This window comes from Callithrix jacchus, chromosome 3, assembly GCF_049354715.1.
Source record: "Callithrix jacchus isolate 240 chromosome 3, calJac240_pri, whole genome shotgun sequence".
Classification (NCBI taxonomy): Eukaryota; Metazoa; Chordata; class Mammalia; order Primates; family Cebidae; genus Callithrix; species Callithrix jacchus.
This window is the reverse complement of record NC_133504.1, coordinates 80943942-80959210: the sequence shown is the minus strand read 5'-3', so window position 1 is coordinate 80959210 and position 15269 is coordinate 80943942. Positions and strand designations below refer to the sequence as shown.

The window sequence follows — 15269 nt, the reverse complement described above, 5'->3', positions numbered from 1 at the left end:
TTTGAAATATACTGACATGTCATTATTTGATAGGGCTAAAATTACTGTAGCATTATACTAAGAGTGCTATAACAAAGCACCACAGAAATGGGTGGCTTAAACAACAGAAATTTATCTTCACAATTTTAGAGGCTAGAGTCTCAAGATCAAGGTGGGTTCCTCCAAGGACTCACTTCTAAATTGTAGACAGCTGTCCTCTCCCAACGTCTTCACCTTGTGTTCATTCTGTGAATCTTTGCCCTGATCTTTGCTTTTTATGGGGATATGTATCGTATTAAAATAGTGTCTACCCTAATGATATTATTCTAATTTAATTATTTCTCTAAGGTTCCATCACCAAATACAGTTATAATCCAAAGTACTGGGGTTAGAATCCATATTTTGATATATAAATTTGTAAGGAACATATTCATCCCTTAACAATTGCCGTATACGCTATAACCTTTATTGTATTTGATTATCCAATTCAACAGGGAAGCCTCTTTAATAGGATTCGAAATTCAAACATTGTGTCATCAATACTCTATTTGTATTCAAAATGTATACGCTATAGTCTGAATGTTTGTGTCCCAAAATTCAAATAAAGACCAATGCAGCTGTATGACAAGGTGAGGATTTTGGAAGGTTATAGGTCATAAGGGCTCCATCCTCATGAATGGGTTTAGTGCACTATAAACGGCTTAGGGGAGCCAGTTTACCCTTTCTGCCATGTGAGGATGCAGGAAGAAGGTCACAGCTTTAAAGCAAAGGCAGAGCTCTTATCAGACATCGAATCTGTCAACAACTTGATTTTAAATTTCTCATCCTCCGGGACTGTAAGCAAAAAATTTATATTGTTTATCAATTACCTAATCAAGATAATTTGTTATGGAAACAAAAATTAATAAAAACATTATGCTTTCATTTTTCTATAATATTTCATACTATTTTGATGAGACATTATAATTATAAGATTATACCAGATCTTAAATTAAGCGGTATGTACTCAAGTATTTATTTTATTACAGTTTAAAATTACATGTGTTATTTATATACAATAATTTGATAATATAAAATATCATTTAATAAAAATAAATTTATTTATAATAAACTTAGCATGGTGACTGAATCCTGCAATCCCAGTTCTTTGGGATTCCAAGGTGGGAGAATCACTTCATGCCAGGAGTTCAAAACCATCCTGGGTAATAAAGCAAGACTCTACCATTATAAAATTTTCAAAGCTTATTTGGGAATGATGGTATGTGCCTGTAGTTTTAGCTATTCAGAAAGCTGATGCGAGAGAAATAGTTGAGGTCAGTAGCTGAAGGTTACAGTCATCCATGATTGTGCCTTTGCAACAGAGTAAGATCTTCTCTTTAACATAAAAATTAAAAAATTAAAAATTAATAACCCATGCTTTATAAATACAGAATAACATTCTCCATTCTCAAGAACTGATTAGGGCAAAGTAAAAAGGCAGTATTCATGTTAAGGGGGCAGCTTAAAATCTTAACTACAACAAATTGATGAGTAGCAGATGGAACTTGCATAGTAAGTTCATATATGCAGTAGCACATGTGCAGAATATTAGATTGAATATTGGGAAATTGGCAAAAAATTAAATGTATAATTCACATAACAAAAAATATAGATCAGGTCACTAAAAATCTCTATGGCTTTATAAATAGTCTTTTAAAATATATTTTTTACATATTTTTTTAAAAGTTTGAGATACATATTTAAGCCTTGATATTCAGAAGTGAAAAAAACAAAATTACTTAACAGGGACTATCTAGTGATATCAACTAACAATACACCATTTTAGACTCTTAATGTGTGATAGGGTGGGCATATATCATGTACACACTTTTTACTAGTAAACAAATTTTCCCAGAAAAAATGCCAACTGCACTATAATACACTCAAATTCCTGCCTCTATCTTTAAACTCATCTCAACACAACACAATAATAAATCCACTTTACAATATCAAATTCCTAAATGTTAAATTAATATGCATCTCAGTCTTAATATATTAAAAACAAAACTGATGATACTAGTCTCCTCTCTACCACACGAATTAGATTATCCCATATTCTTCTCACTTAATTAGCACCTGCAAAAACAAATCTGCTAATCCCTTGATTCCTCCTAGTTGCTCTTAATAGGTCATCTTTTATCAATTCCTACCAGAAAATATGATCCAAATCCATTCATTTTAACTGCTGCTGTTAACCCCACCGGTAGTACTACCATAGCTCTAAACTGACTCTCTGCTGCCAAGCTACAAGCCTTACTCCACATAATAACTATGGCAAATTTTTAAACATAAATAGTTTATACTACTTTCCTGGTTAAGATTTGTCATGCCAGATTTAACACTTATCAAAATGGCCAAAAACAAGGAAAAGCCTCCAAAGACAAAGGCAATTGAAGGAAATCCTACAGCATTCAGGATGGTAGCTTGCACTTGGTTGTAGGCAACGGCACGGGAAGAACAAAATTGGCACAGGGTCATCAGCTAATCCCTGATATAAAACCTCAGTCTCTCTGGAATGAATGTAAAATCTGAAGATTTTCTGAAATGACAATAAACTATGGTACTAAATGCGAAAGAGAGCAAACCAAGCTTTCAAATTTGATGGTCTTGGATCTAAGCACCAATTCTTGAACTAAAATAAACTCTGTATCTGAAGAGAATGTCTCCTCTTATATCTGTAAAAGAAGTCCATCACTCTAAAATATTTGGAAAGATCAGTCTACAAGTTTTAAATAGTATACAGAAATTGCTTTCAAGGGATTGACTGTTGAGGATTTTTTTACCATGGAAATCATAAATGTATTTTCACTGAGCTCTATTGTAGTTGTGTAAATGAACAGGGACTTCAACAAGAGTTCTTCAGAAATCACATACTTAGATAAAATTTAAAAAAAGCATTATGTAAAAAAGATATAGTGTACTCTATTTCAGTATATAACCTCACAATAAGAATTGGTTTATATGCTAAGTAGGCTAATTCTTCAATATAATTTGGAAGTCTCATTGATGTATGCACATAAAACTTGTATCATCAAGATCTGCTGAATGATAAGTTTATTAACTAGGCAAGGGGAAAGAACACCAGGTAGAATTATCATTTACCCCCATGATCTTCCACTTGGATGAGCCTGACCTTGCTCTCTGCATTAAAAGCTTATTTATAGTTCTCTCTCATAATTATGGTGGTGAGTAAATTCAAAGACAAGGGGCCAGAGCCCTCCATCTGCAATGCCACTGTAATTCACAAAGGTCGTTCACCTGCATCTTCACCTGCAACTTCTACTTATAATTTCCTTCTGCCTTGTTTATAAAACTCAGCGGTTTATGCCTTTCTTATGTTCCTTTCCATCAAATAACTCACATTTTATTTGATAAAGGCCATTTATTGTAGTATTTATTCATGTGTGAGAGTTTTATTTGTATAGTTATGGCTTTGTTAGTATTCTGGATACAAAGTGCAATGGGCCCATTTCTATTTTTATTCACAGATATTTTTACAATTATTGTATTCCACGAATGCATATATAGTGTTAGAGTCTGAACCTCTCTTTTTAAATAATTTTAGTAGGTTTGACTTAAAAGGTGTGGAACAAGTTTCACAAAGCAAATGTCACAAAATATATGATGTAGTGTAAAATGTTTTTAAAACTACACATACATATTGGTTTCCTGAAGTTATAACTTATTTATAACAACAAGTGATGGGTCCTAAAATTTACTAAATATAAGTACATAACTCGCTGAATAGATAACAAATGCACTTGCCTGCTACTTTTCAATACATTAATCACATGGTAATGCCACAAAGGAATTTGAGAATAACAAGGTAAAAATAAAAGGAAATTCATTCTAATTCTTATAGAGCATTGACTCATCACATTCCATATATCAAAGAATAAAATTTTCATTTTACATGATTTATGCTTTATTAAGTGTTTTTTTAAAACTATTTTATGTTGTAGGATACAGGTTTTTAAAAGGTAGGTGAAAAGCAAATACAGACTATGGCCACCAAATCAATAGACCTTTAAGAACCAATTAGTTCTTTAAATATATACGAAATGGATGAGGTACACATTAATATGAAAGTCATGAGTAAGAAAAGTAAATAGAAAAAGAAAGTAATTGCTTTTCAGTGAAGCCTTAAAAAGAATAAAGCAAAGCAGTCAGAAAGAAAATCCTGTGGCTTACAAAATGATTTACCATTGCAACGATTAATTTCTAGTTTATAATGGGTTTTATTTCCACACTTTTGCAGTAATACATTCATTTCATGCCCAATTTATACCAGAGTTAGCCAGAGAATCCCTTATACAGATAAGGCAGAGTTATATTTAATCTTATCTTCTGAGCTGTATCAGCATAACATTCTGTAACACTGGAAGATACTAATACAATGTACCAATAAAATGTGGGCAAGATCAGTTTTATTTTCTCTAATGGAGAAAAGATTGTCGATTTACCAACACACATAGCTTTCAATCTACTCAGCTAACATAGATCTATATTGCGTTAGTCAGTTTAACTAATTTCTAAAAATTTTGGAGACATTAGTTTCTGTTTATATATATATATCACTAAATTATTTAAAATGGATTGTGTATAGGGAAGTATAAAGAGGGACATTAGCAAACAAACTTCATTTTTCTTTTTGATGTACTTCATTACATTTCTGCTTTTAAGGAGAGAAAAAAACCTAAAAACCATATAGCCAACATTTTTAAATTTTGTTACCTCAAAATTGTAATAATGATATTAGGGAAAATATTTACTTTAGGAAAATAAAGTCTGCATGTGACAATAATCATATGAAATCCAGTTATTATGTTTTGTTAATCTTCATTAACAAAAGTGTAATGAATCCTTTATAGAAGGCAGGCATATCTGATACTCCAACTGTCATTTTTTTAGTTACAAAGGGTAGATAAGAAAAAATATCTTTTCCATGAGACTGCAGGCAGGATGAACCTAACTGTTATTGTCGTGACAGATGAAGGGAATGTGAAAGTGAGAAGTTAAGAATGAGAGTTCATTTACCAAAAGATAGAATGTCCAGAACATGCTGTGAAATGAATTTAGAGAGGGGAGAAATGGAAGATTTGGTTAAGAGAAAAGGAAAAACAAATAGCTATGGGCAGGAAAATCTGAATATGGAAAAGATGGTAGTTCTTACTGGCAGTGTGATTTTCTAAAGCATTATCTAAAACAGGTGGATTAGAATTCACTTAGGATTTTCATAAACAGCAGCAGCACTCTGGATGGTCTAACATATTTTAGACCTAACATATTTTATTACCTTCTTAATTGAAGGACACCAGCTAATTCTGAAAGAAAAACCCTGGTTTGGATTCACTTTATGTTTTAAAGCTGCAATGAGGCCCAGAGTGGAACTATGAATTCATTGTTACTTGAATTTATGCTCATAAAAAGACAAGTATAGACATCTGCGATTGCCCAGTTTGAGATACTAAAGCCTTAGTTCACAAGGCTGGGGAAGAGGGTGGGGAGTTGGGGAATGTAAGGAAGTGTGGAAGTAAGGATGTTCACTAAAGACAGGGAATATATGTACAGCCCAGCATAGGTTTTCAAAGACCAACTGTAGGTATTCAGAACCCAAGAGCATAGAGAGGTAGCAACAGAAATTATGGGACATTGTTTACACATAGTGGGATTGAGCAATACTTATTTGAACTCATTAAGTATATAATAACAAGTAATAACCAAATTTCTCACTATAGGAGAACAGAGTTAAAAATAAGACTTGTATGGATATGGTAGAATTCTGTTTTTTTATCTAGGTTCTGATTACATTAATGTGCAAGTGTTTCTTCAAATTTGAGTTTTCATTTCTCTGGGATAAATTTCCAAGAGAACAATTGCTATCTTTAAATAAGTGCATCTGTTAATAAGAAACTATCAAATATTGTCCAGAATGTTTATACTGCAGTATAATCCCAGTATCAATATATGAGGTATCCAGTTACTCTACATGTTTGCCAGCATTATAACATTACAATGAGGTTTTTAATAAATTTTTAGTTATTCCAATAAACATGTAACAATATCTCATTATGGTTTTCATTTGCATTTCCACAGTGGCTAATGATGTTGAATATTATATATTTGCTTATAATGTGTATCTTCTTTTTAAAGAATAGGGTGTTGGTGTATTTTGCCCATTTTTAATTATGTTGTTTGTTTTGTTGATGAATTTTGAAAATTATTCATATATTCTAGATACAAGACTTTCCTCAGCCATGTCGTTAGCCAATATTTTATCCTATGCTGTAGATTATCTCTTTATAGGGTCTTGTCGAAATCAGTAGGTTTTAATTTTGATGAAGAACGACTTAACAATACCTTACATAATAGACTTTGCTTTTGGTTGTGATATTTTACTTTTCTCAAAAATTATTTTCCTAAAAGTTTAAAATTTTATATTTAAATCTATACAAAATTTTGAATTAATGTGTTTATGTGGTCCTATATTTTTAATATATATTTTGTAGCTTTAATTTTGCATTTAAATCTATGATCTATATTCAATTAACTTTGTATACTCTTTGACTTCGGTGTTAATTATAGGCTAAAGTATTTTTCTTTTTGGCCTAGAATGTCTAGTTTGTCCAGTACCTATCCACATATTGTATTAAAAACTTACTAAGAAAATTAATACTCTTTAATTCTAGGTGCATGTCCTATATTATTTGAACTCATTAGGAAAAAATTACACTTTTTTATTATACTTTCAGTTCTGGCTTCCATGTGCAGAGTATGTTACATAGTAATTTACTGGATTCATCAGCAATATCTTCATTCTTGGAATTTTCAAATTATATATACTTTCATCTTGCATCTGCATATAACTAGTTTGTTTTTCTTTGTTTTCCTTTACTGTAGAAATATTTATCATACTACTTAGTTTGTAGATTTTAGGAATGTAAATTTTTTTTTATAAAAAGTAGGTTATAGGTTGAAAAGTCACTATCAAGTGAATAGAAAAAAGTAATCAAAAATTTCAATATTGTAAAAAAAGTTGGATATAGATAATTAATAGAGCTCTACAATCTCAGAATCTGTACTAGCTGAGAAACACCAAAAAGAAGGTTCCAGAATTTCAGGCTTTGTATTCAACTCTGAGATCTACTGGAATCTGGTAATACCTCTAAAACATAGTGAATCCAAACCAGGATCCTCCTTTTAGAATTGGCTGGTGTCCTTCAATTAAGAAGGTAATAAAATATGTTAGGGCCGCAGATCATCCAAAGTGCTGCTACAATGATGAAAAGCCCAAGTGAATTCTAATCCACCCATCTCAGATAATGCTTTAGAAAATCCCATTGCCATTTAGAACTACCATCTTTTCTATATTCATATTTACCTACCTATAGCTGTTTGTTCTTCCTTTTCTCTTAACCAAGTCCTTTCTTTCTCCCTTCTCTAAATTCATTTCTCTGCATGTTCTAGACTTTCTGTCCTTTGGTCAACAAATTATCATTCCTAATTTCTCACTTTCATATTCCCTTCATCTTCCTGTGACAGTGGCAATTAGTTTCTTCCTGTCTTGTAGTCTCATGGAAAGACTAATTTTCTCGTAAACACTTTTTAACTAAAGATTGAGAGCTGGAGTCTCAGATATGCTTGATCTCTAATGCTGCCTTTACATCTGTCCTGTTCCTTCCTTTCTAAAATAGCCTTGCTTCTTTCTTTAAGACATGCCACCCAGCTACAGCACCCTCCTATATCTTCTTCTTATTATTAAGTAAATGTGCCTCCAGTTACCATAGAATTTAAAACCTATATTACATCTCACTCTCCATCTAAATATTTGACCACATTTGTTCTGTGAAATTCATGTGGAATTTCCCAAGGTACATGGCAACTTACTGACTGAAATATATCATATTCAGTGAATTTATCTTTATATCTGTTCTGATGGTTACATTTGTATTTCTAATAATGTGCATTCCTACATCACATCTTTGCAATATTTTGTTAGTTTTGCATCCATTTTTCTAATTTAGTTGTTTCCTCTATATATTTTATTTGGCCTATTGAGAATTCCAATTCTGAAGTAGACAACTTAGTTTCTCTTTATTAAAATTTTGTATCTACTCTACCTGTATCTATTTTATAGCTTACAACTTAGTTTTGCTTTGTTTTTTTTTCTTATTTATCTATTTCATCTTTATTTTTTGGCCTTCTACTGGGCTAAATGTTTTATCATGAAAACTCTGTCATCAACAACTTAGCCATATTCCTTATTGTCCATTTTTTAAAACTCTTCTGAAAAACCTCTAGTCTTGAAAACTCCAAATGAAAATTATCTCGCACTGAGGCTGCTGAATATTGTGGTAGTAAATTGTACAACATTTGGATTGTGGCCACCATAAATTTAAGTGTTTAACTTCATGGTTGCCTTCAATATTGCAGAACAACCTTCCATTTCCTTCATCACCTCCCTTTCTCATTTATCACAACAGCTATTTGAAAAGTTTTCAATGGCTTTAAACTTCTGACCCTATAAACTCTCCTCTATACTCAGCAGATAAACTCACTCTCGACTTACTGAGAAAATAGACACCAATTTTCTGTCATTAGACCTATAAATTTACTTGTATTGCCACTACTAAATTTTTTTTTTTTAAATTGTACTTTAGGTTCTGGGGCGCATGTTCAGATCATGCAGGATTGTTGCATAGGTACACACCTGTCAAGGTGGTTTGCTGCCTTCATCCCCCCATCACCCACATCTGGTATTTCTCCCCTCATTATCCCTTCCCACCCTCCCCAACCCTCGCTGTCCCTCCTCTATCCCCAACACTGTCTGCAGTGTGTGATGCTACCCTCCCTGTGTCCATGTGTTCTCTTAACCCCAAATCCACAGAATATATATATATATATATACACACATACATTCTTCTCAGCACCACTCTGCACTTACTTTAAAACCGACGGGCCGGGCGTGGTGGCTCAAGCCTGTAATCCCAGCACTTTGAGCGGCCGATGTGGGTGGATCACAAGGTCAAGAAATCGAGACCATCCTGGTCAACATGGTGAAACCCTGTCTCTACTAAAAATACAAAAAATTAGCTCGGTATGGTGGTGCGTGCCTGTCATCCTAGCTACTCAGGAGGCTGAGGGAGGAGAATTGCCTGAACCCAGGAGGTGGAGGTTGCGGTGAACCGAGATCGCGCCATTGCACTCCAGCCTGGGTAACAAGAGCGAAACTCCGTCTCAAAAAACCAAAAACCAAAAAACAAAACAGAAAAAAAACAACCACATAATTGGAAGTAAATCACTCCTCGGCAAATGCAAAACACCGGGTCACAGCAAACAGTCTCATAGACCACAGTGCAATCAAATTAGAACTCAGGATTAAGAAACTAACTCAAAACTGCACAACTTCATGGAAAATGAACAACTGGCTCCTGAATGTAGACTGGATAAACAATGAAATGAAGGCAGAAATAATGACATTCTTTGAAACTGATGAGAACAAAGACACAACATACCAGAATCTCTGGGACACATTTACAGCAATGTCTAGAGGGAAATTCATAGCAATACTGCCCACATGATGATCAAGGAAAGGTCTAAAATTGATACCCTATCATCAAAATTGAAAGAGTTAGAGGAGCAAGATAAAAAAACTCAAAAGCTAGCAGAAGACAAGAAATAACTAAGATAAGAGCAGAACTGAAGGATACAGAGACACAAAAAAACCTTTCAAAAGACCAACAGATCCAGGATCTGGTTTTTTGAAAAGATCAACAAAATAGACCACTAGACAGACTAATAAAAAGAAAAGAGAGAAGAATCAAATAGATGCAATAAAAAACGATAAAGGGGACATCACCAATGACTCCACAGAAATACAAACTACCATCAAAGATTACTACAAACAACTCTGCACACAAACCAGTAAATCTGGAAGAAATGGATAAATTCCTGGACACTTGCACTCTGGAAGAGTGCACTCTGGGGGAGTGCAAGTGTCCAGGAATTTATCCATTTCTTCCAGATTTACTGGTTTGTGGTTTGTGTGGTCAGACTTAATAAATGGTTTGTCTATATTTGCTATTTCATCACGTACTTTTCATGTTATTGTAATACAGATTTTATTACCAGGGGTCTATTGAAACTTAACAATTATTTCCTTATTGATACACCCTGCTTCAATTCTTATTCGATCTGTAAGTTGATTATTAGAGTAGCAAATTGTGAATTTCCTACTTTGCACCTCAAGAAAAGCCATGAGAAATATCAGGCTTATTTAATGGTTTCCAATGCATAATATAGTTAAAGAAATTTGTATTAGAGTTCTCCAGAGAAACAACCAATGGGTGTGTGTGTGTGTGTGTGTGTGTGTGTGTAAAGAGAAAGGTTTATTTTAAATAACTGGTTCCTGTGACTATATGGGGTGGTAAATATAAAATCAGCAGACCAAGTCAGAACAATGGAGACTTAGAATTGATGTGTTGTGAGTTCAAAGGCAATCTGGAGGCAGAATTTCTTCCTCCATAGGGGACTGCAGTCTTTCTCCTTTAATACCTTCAATTTAAGAATGAAGATAAGACCCACCCACATTATGAAGGGTAATCTGTGTTACTCAAACTTTACTGACTTAAATATTAATCACATCTAAAAAATTCCTTCACAGCATCATCTAGACTGGTATTTGATCAAACATCTGGGCATCATAGCCTAGCCAAGCTGAAATAAAAAATTAACCATTGCAAAGGTAAGATTTTATATCTAATCTTGTGGGATAAATATTTTATTTTTGCAAGATTTGAAGGAATGGGAATAACTTCAAGGTATACTTGTACCATTACAATAAATAAAAATCACAACATTTCTTCCATGAATTGTTATTTTTAGTGCTTGGTTAAAGTGTTATTTTCTTATCTGACTAAATTTCTGAAGATTAGTAAATTTTCAGTTTAGTATATGTAATTTTATATCAGAATTCAGTGAATAGGGAATTAGTAACTTATTTTCACTCCTCCAGTGAGAAAAACAAAATGTTCTGTACAGCATCATGTGATAATTCACATAAATGAAGTAGAATTACATTATTTCCATTTGATTCTCATTTTTGAAATTAAAAAATGTCTTATATTTTCTGACTTAAATGCTTTGTTCTTATTGAAATTCTAACAGGTTATGTTTAAAAACTGCTACGTATTTAAGTTAAATTCACTCAAGCTATCACTGCACCAATTTAATATGAATAAGCCTTTTTTTCTATGAATAAGCCTTTTAAATAACATTTTTACTAGCAGGAAAGCAAGAGCCATCAACCAGAAAAAGTGACATTCTAATAATACATAAGCAATAGACTTAGAAAAACATCAAACAATTTCAACTAGGTTAAGGTCGTTTTTAACTTTCCAGTTTAAAAAAATAAAGAATACATGCAAAATAATTAGTAAAAAGTTAAAGATATTCAGGAGAGTTTATGCTGTCTTTGCAATTTTCATTTTTAGAAAACAAATAATTTTCTTTTATGAACATAATCATTAAACAACTTATTTTCTCTCTTTTTTTATCATTTTTATTATTAAAATGGAGCTTTTAATTTGCAGATGCTGATGCCATATGCGAGGTTAGCTGATGTTATATCAATTAAAGCACCCTAGCAACACTTCTAATTAAACTCCACTCTACTGGAAATGACTCTTGCAGATAAGCGTTGAAGTTTTTGGTCTCACTGGTTGTTTCTAGGCTAAAATGTTTTAGCTCTATTTTGCTGTTATTTGAGATACCGTTGTCTTGTGTTTATAGATTAAATAGCTTGGATTCAAGAACTGACCAAAATAGTATTAGCTTTAACACAGATTCAGAATATAAAATGCATTTAATGACTGTTTCAGTGTTCAGATAGAAGTAAAATTATTTTAAAATTAAACTTTATATATTTTACAGCCTTAATGTTTTTGTATGAGTTCAAGACAATGAATAGGCATGGTGTAACATACACCAGGCAACATGTAACATGAAATCACTTGTGAATTTGGATAAAGGTAGTATTTGTCTATTTAAAAATATTATTATTTTTTAAAATTTTAACTTACCCCTAAAGTTTCACATGGAAGAAAGATGTAATTTTTTTTTTTTTTGAAAGAAAGACTGAGAAAGAGAAAAGGGGAGAGAGAACAGGAGTCTTGCTCTATTGCCCAGGCTGGAATGCAATCCAAAAATAGGTATTAAAACCTCCCTTATGCCAATAATTGTGCTTAACAGCAGAGACAGGAAGAAATAAGGGAAGAAAATAACAAACAAACAGCCATCTAATATTCCATTTAAGTCTTTGAAATGCTATGCAAATGCTGAAGAGTGATTTACTTCCAATTATGTGGTCACTTTCAAAATAGGTGTAATGTGATACTGAGAAAAATGTATGTTCTGTGGACCTGGGGTGAACAATTCTATAAATATTCACTGAGTTTACTTGTTCCAGGTCTGAGTTCTAATCATAGATGTCCCTGTTAATTTTCTTCTCATTGATCCATCGAATATTAACAAGGTGATGTCAAAGTCTCCTGCTATTATTGTGTGGGAGTCCAAGTCTCTTTATAAGTTATTAAGAACTTGTCTTATGTATCTGGTTGCTCTTATATTAGGTATTTATATTTATAATCATTAACTCCTGTTGTTGCATTGATCCTTTTACCATTATGTAATGTCCTTCTTTGTTTCTTTTAGTCTTTGTTACTATTAAAGTCTATTTTGTCAGAGACGAAAGTTACAACTCTTTTTGTTTCCCCTCTCCATTTGATTGGTGAGTCTTCCTCCAGTCCTTTGTTTTGAGTCTTTGTGTCCTTGCTTATGAGATGGATCTGAATACAGCGTACCGACGGGTTTTGACTTTTTATTCAATTTGCCTGTCTGTGTCTTTGATTGGGGCATTTAATCCATTTAAATTTAGTATTAATATTGATATTTGTGAGTTTAATATTGTCATTTAATGCTATCTGGCTATTTTGCCGATTAGTTGATATAGATTCTTCTTTATGGAGATACTCTTTACCTTTTGGTAAGTTTTTGGGATGACTGATACTGGTTGTTCCTTTCTGTGTATAGTGCTTCTTTCAGAAGTTCTTGTAAAGCAGGCATGGTGGTGATGAAATCTCTGAGTGCTTGCTTGTTCATGAAAAATTTTATTTTTCCTTCATTTATGAAGCTTAATTTGGCTGGATATGAGATTCTGGGTTGAAAATTCTTTTCTTTGAGGATATTGAATATTGACCCCCACTCTCTTCTAGTTTGTAGGGTTACAGCTGAGAGATCTGCTGTGAGTCTGATAGGCTTCCCTGTATGCGTAACCTGACCTTTCTCTCTAGCTGCCCTTAGAATTTTCTCCTTTATTTCAACCCTGGTGAATCTAATGATTATCTGTCTTGGGGTTGCTCTATTTGAGGAATATCTTTGTGGTGTTCTCTGTATTACATGGAGTTGAGTATTGTCCTGCCTTACTAGGTTAGGAAAACTTTCCTGAATAGTATGCTGAAGAATGTTTTCCAGCTTGGATTCATTCTCTTCATGACATTCAGGTACACCTATCAAACATAAATTAGGTCTTTTCACATAGTCCCATATTTCTTGGAGACTTTGCTCATTGCTTATATTCTTTCTTCTCTAATCTTGTCTTCTCATTTCATTTCATTAAGTTGGTCTTTGGCCTCTGATATCCTTTCTTCTGCTTGATCAATTTGACTGTTATAACCTGTGCATGCTTCGTGGAGTTCTCGTATTGTATTCTTCAGTTTCATTAATTCACTTATATTCCTCTCTAAATTGTCTATTCTCGTTAGGGGTTCACCAAACCTTTTTTCATTATAATATTTACGGAGAATATTTATGAGTGTGGTTTCAACAGTGACTATGTCCACCTGTTTGTGGCCACACTGCACTTTCCACATGCCTCAAACATCACCTAGTACAAGGACCAGTTACAGTTGTGGATTTGAGGCAATGTGAGCACCTGTGCGAGGTCCATCTTCATATTTGATGAAATGGATAAGATGCATGCAGGTCTCATACATGCCATCAAGCCTTTCCTTGACTACTAAGACCTGGTGGATGGGGTCTCCTACCAGAAAGCCATCTTCATATATCTCAGCAATGCTGGAGCAGAAATGATCACAGATGTGGCTTTAGATTTCTGGAGGAGTGGAAAGCAGAGGGAAGACATCAAGCTCAAAGACATTGAACACGCCTTGTCTGCCTCAGTTTTCAATAACAAAAACAGTGGCTTTTGGCACCGCAGCTTAATTGTCCGGAACCTCATTGATTATTTTGTTCCCTTCCTCCCTCTGGAATACAAACACCTAAAAATGTGTATCAGAGTCAAAATGCAGTCCCGAGGCTACGACATTGATGAAGACATTGTAAGCAGAGTGGCTGAGGAGATGACATTTTTCCCCAAAGAGGAGAGAATTTTCTAGGATAAAGGCTGCAAAACTGTGTTTACCAAGTTAGATTATTACTACGATGATTGACAGCCATGACTGACACCGAGAGTCACTGCCTGGAGTTGGAGAGGAAACTCCACACTCAGTCCTTCCCATGCCTCTGCCCCCTGCTCCTTTCCTTGAGGAGGACTCAAGTGAATGTTTTCTGTTTGATGTGACAGGAATTCTCTGGACATGGTTTCAATCCCTGGTGCCTGCAGGCCACCTTGGGACCATGGGCGAGGACAGGAGGCCTCCTGAGCCCTCAGAGAAGGAAGGAGCCAGCTCCCAGCACACTCATCGCAGGGCTCATGATTTTTTAAAAATATTATTCTATGTATCTATTATATAATACAGTTATAGTATAAATCTTTTTGTGTTACTCTATAAAGCTAAACTGATGAAATAATCAAAGTTGTTAGGTATATCAATAAAAGCATCCTAGAAACACTTTCAATTAGGTTACTCAGATAAGTTTTAATTTACATGTAAAGGATGTTAGTTAATTAAATGTCAATTGGTGCCTCAAGATGAATTATTGCTATTTCTCTGTAGTTAACAACATGTTGCAAGAATTTTCAGAGAATTTTGTTTAGACAGTAAGTCAACTGCAGCTATTCAACCTATTTATTTTGATTTAGCAAAGTGAGTGATAATTATCTCTTTTATTAAATTGTAATCAAGTATTTAATTGTAATTTAATATTCTTATTGTGCAAACTATGGCATATAATCTAGTATTCAGATTAGTATTAACTACACTTTTGTTGTTATTTTCAAATATTTGTTACAT

The 15269-nt window shown here is 33.5% G+C and overlaps 1 pseudogene; it reads left to right on the top strand.

Moving 5' to 3' along the window:
- Positions 1–716: 716 nt before the first annotated feature.
- On the top strand, positions 717–14721 carry LOC100408719 (torsin-1A pseudogene; annotated as a pseudogene).
- The last annotated feature ends 548 nt before the right edge of the window (positions 14722–15269 follow it).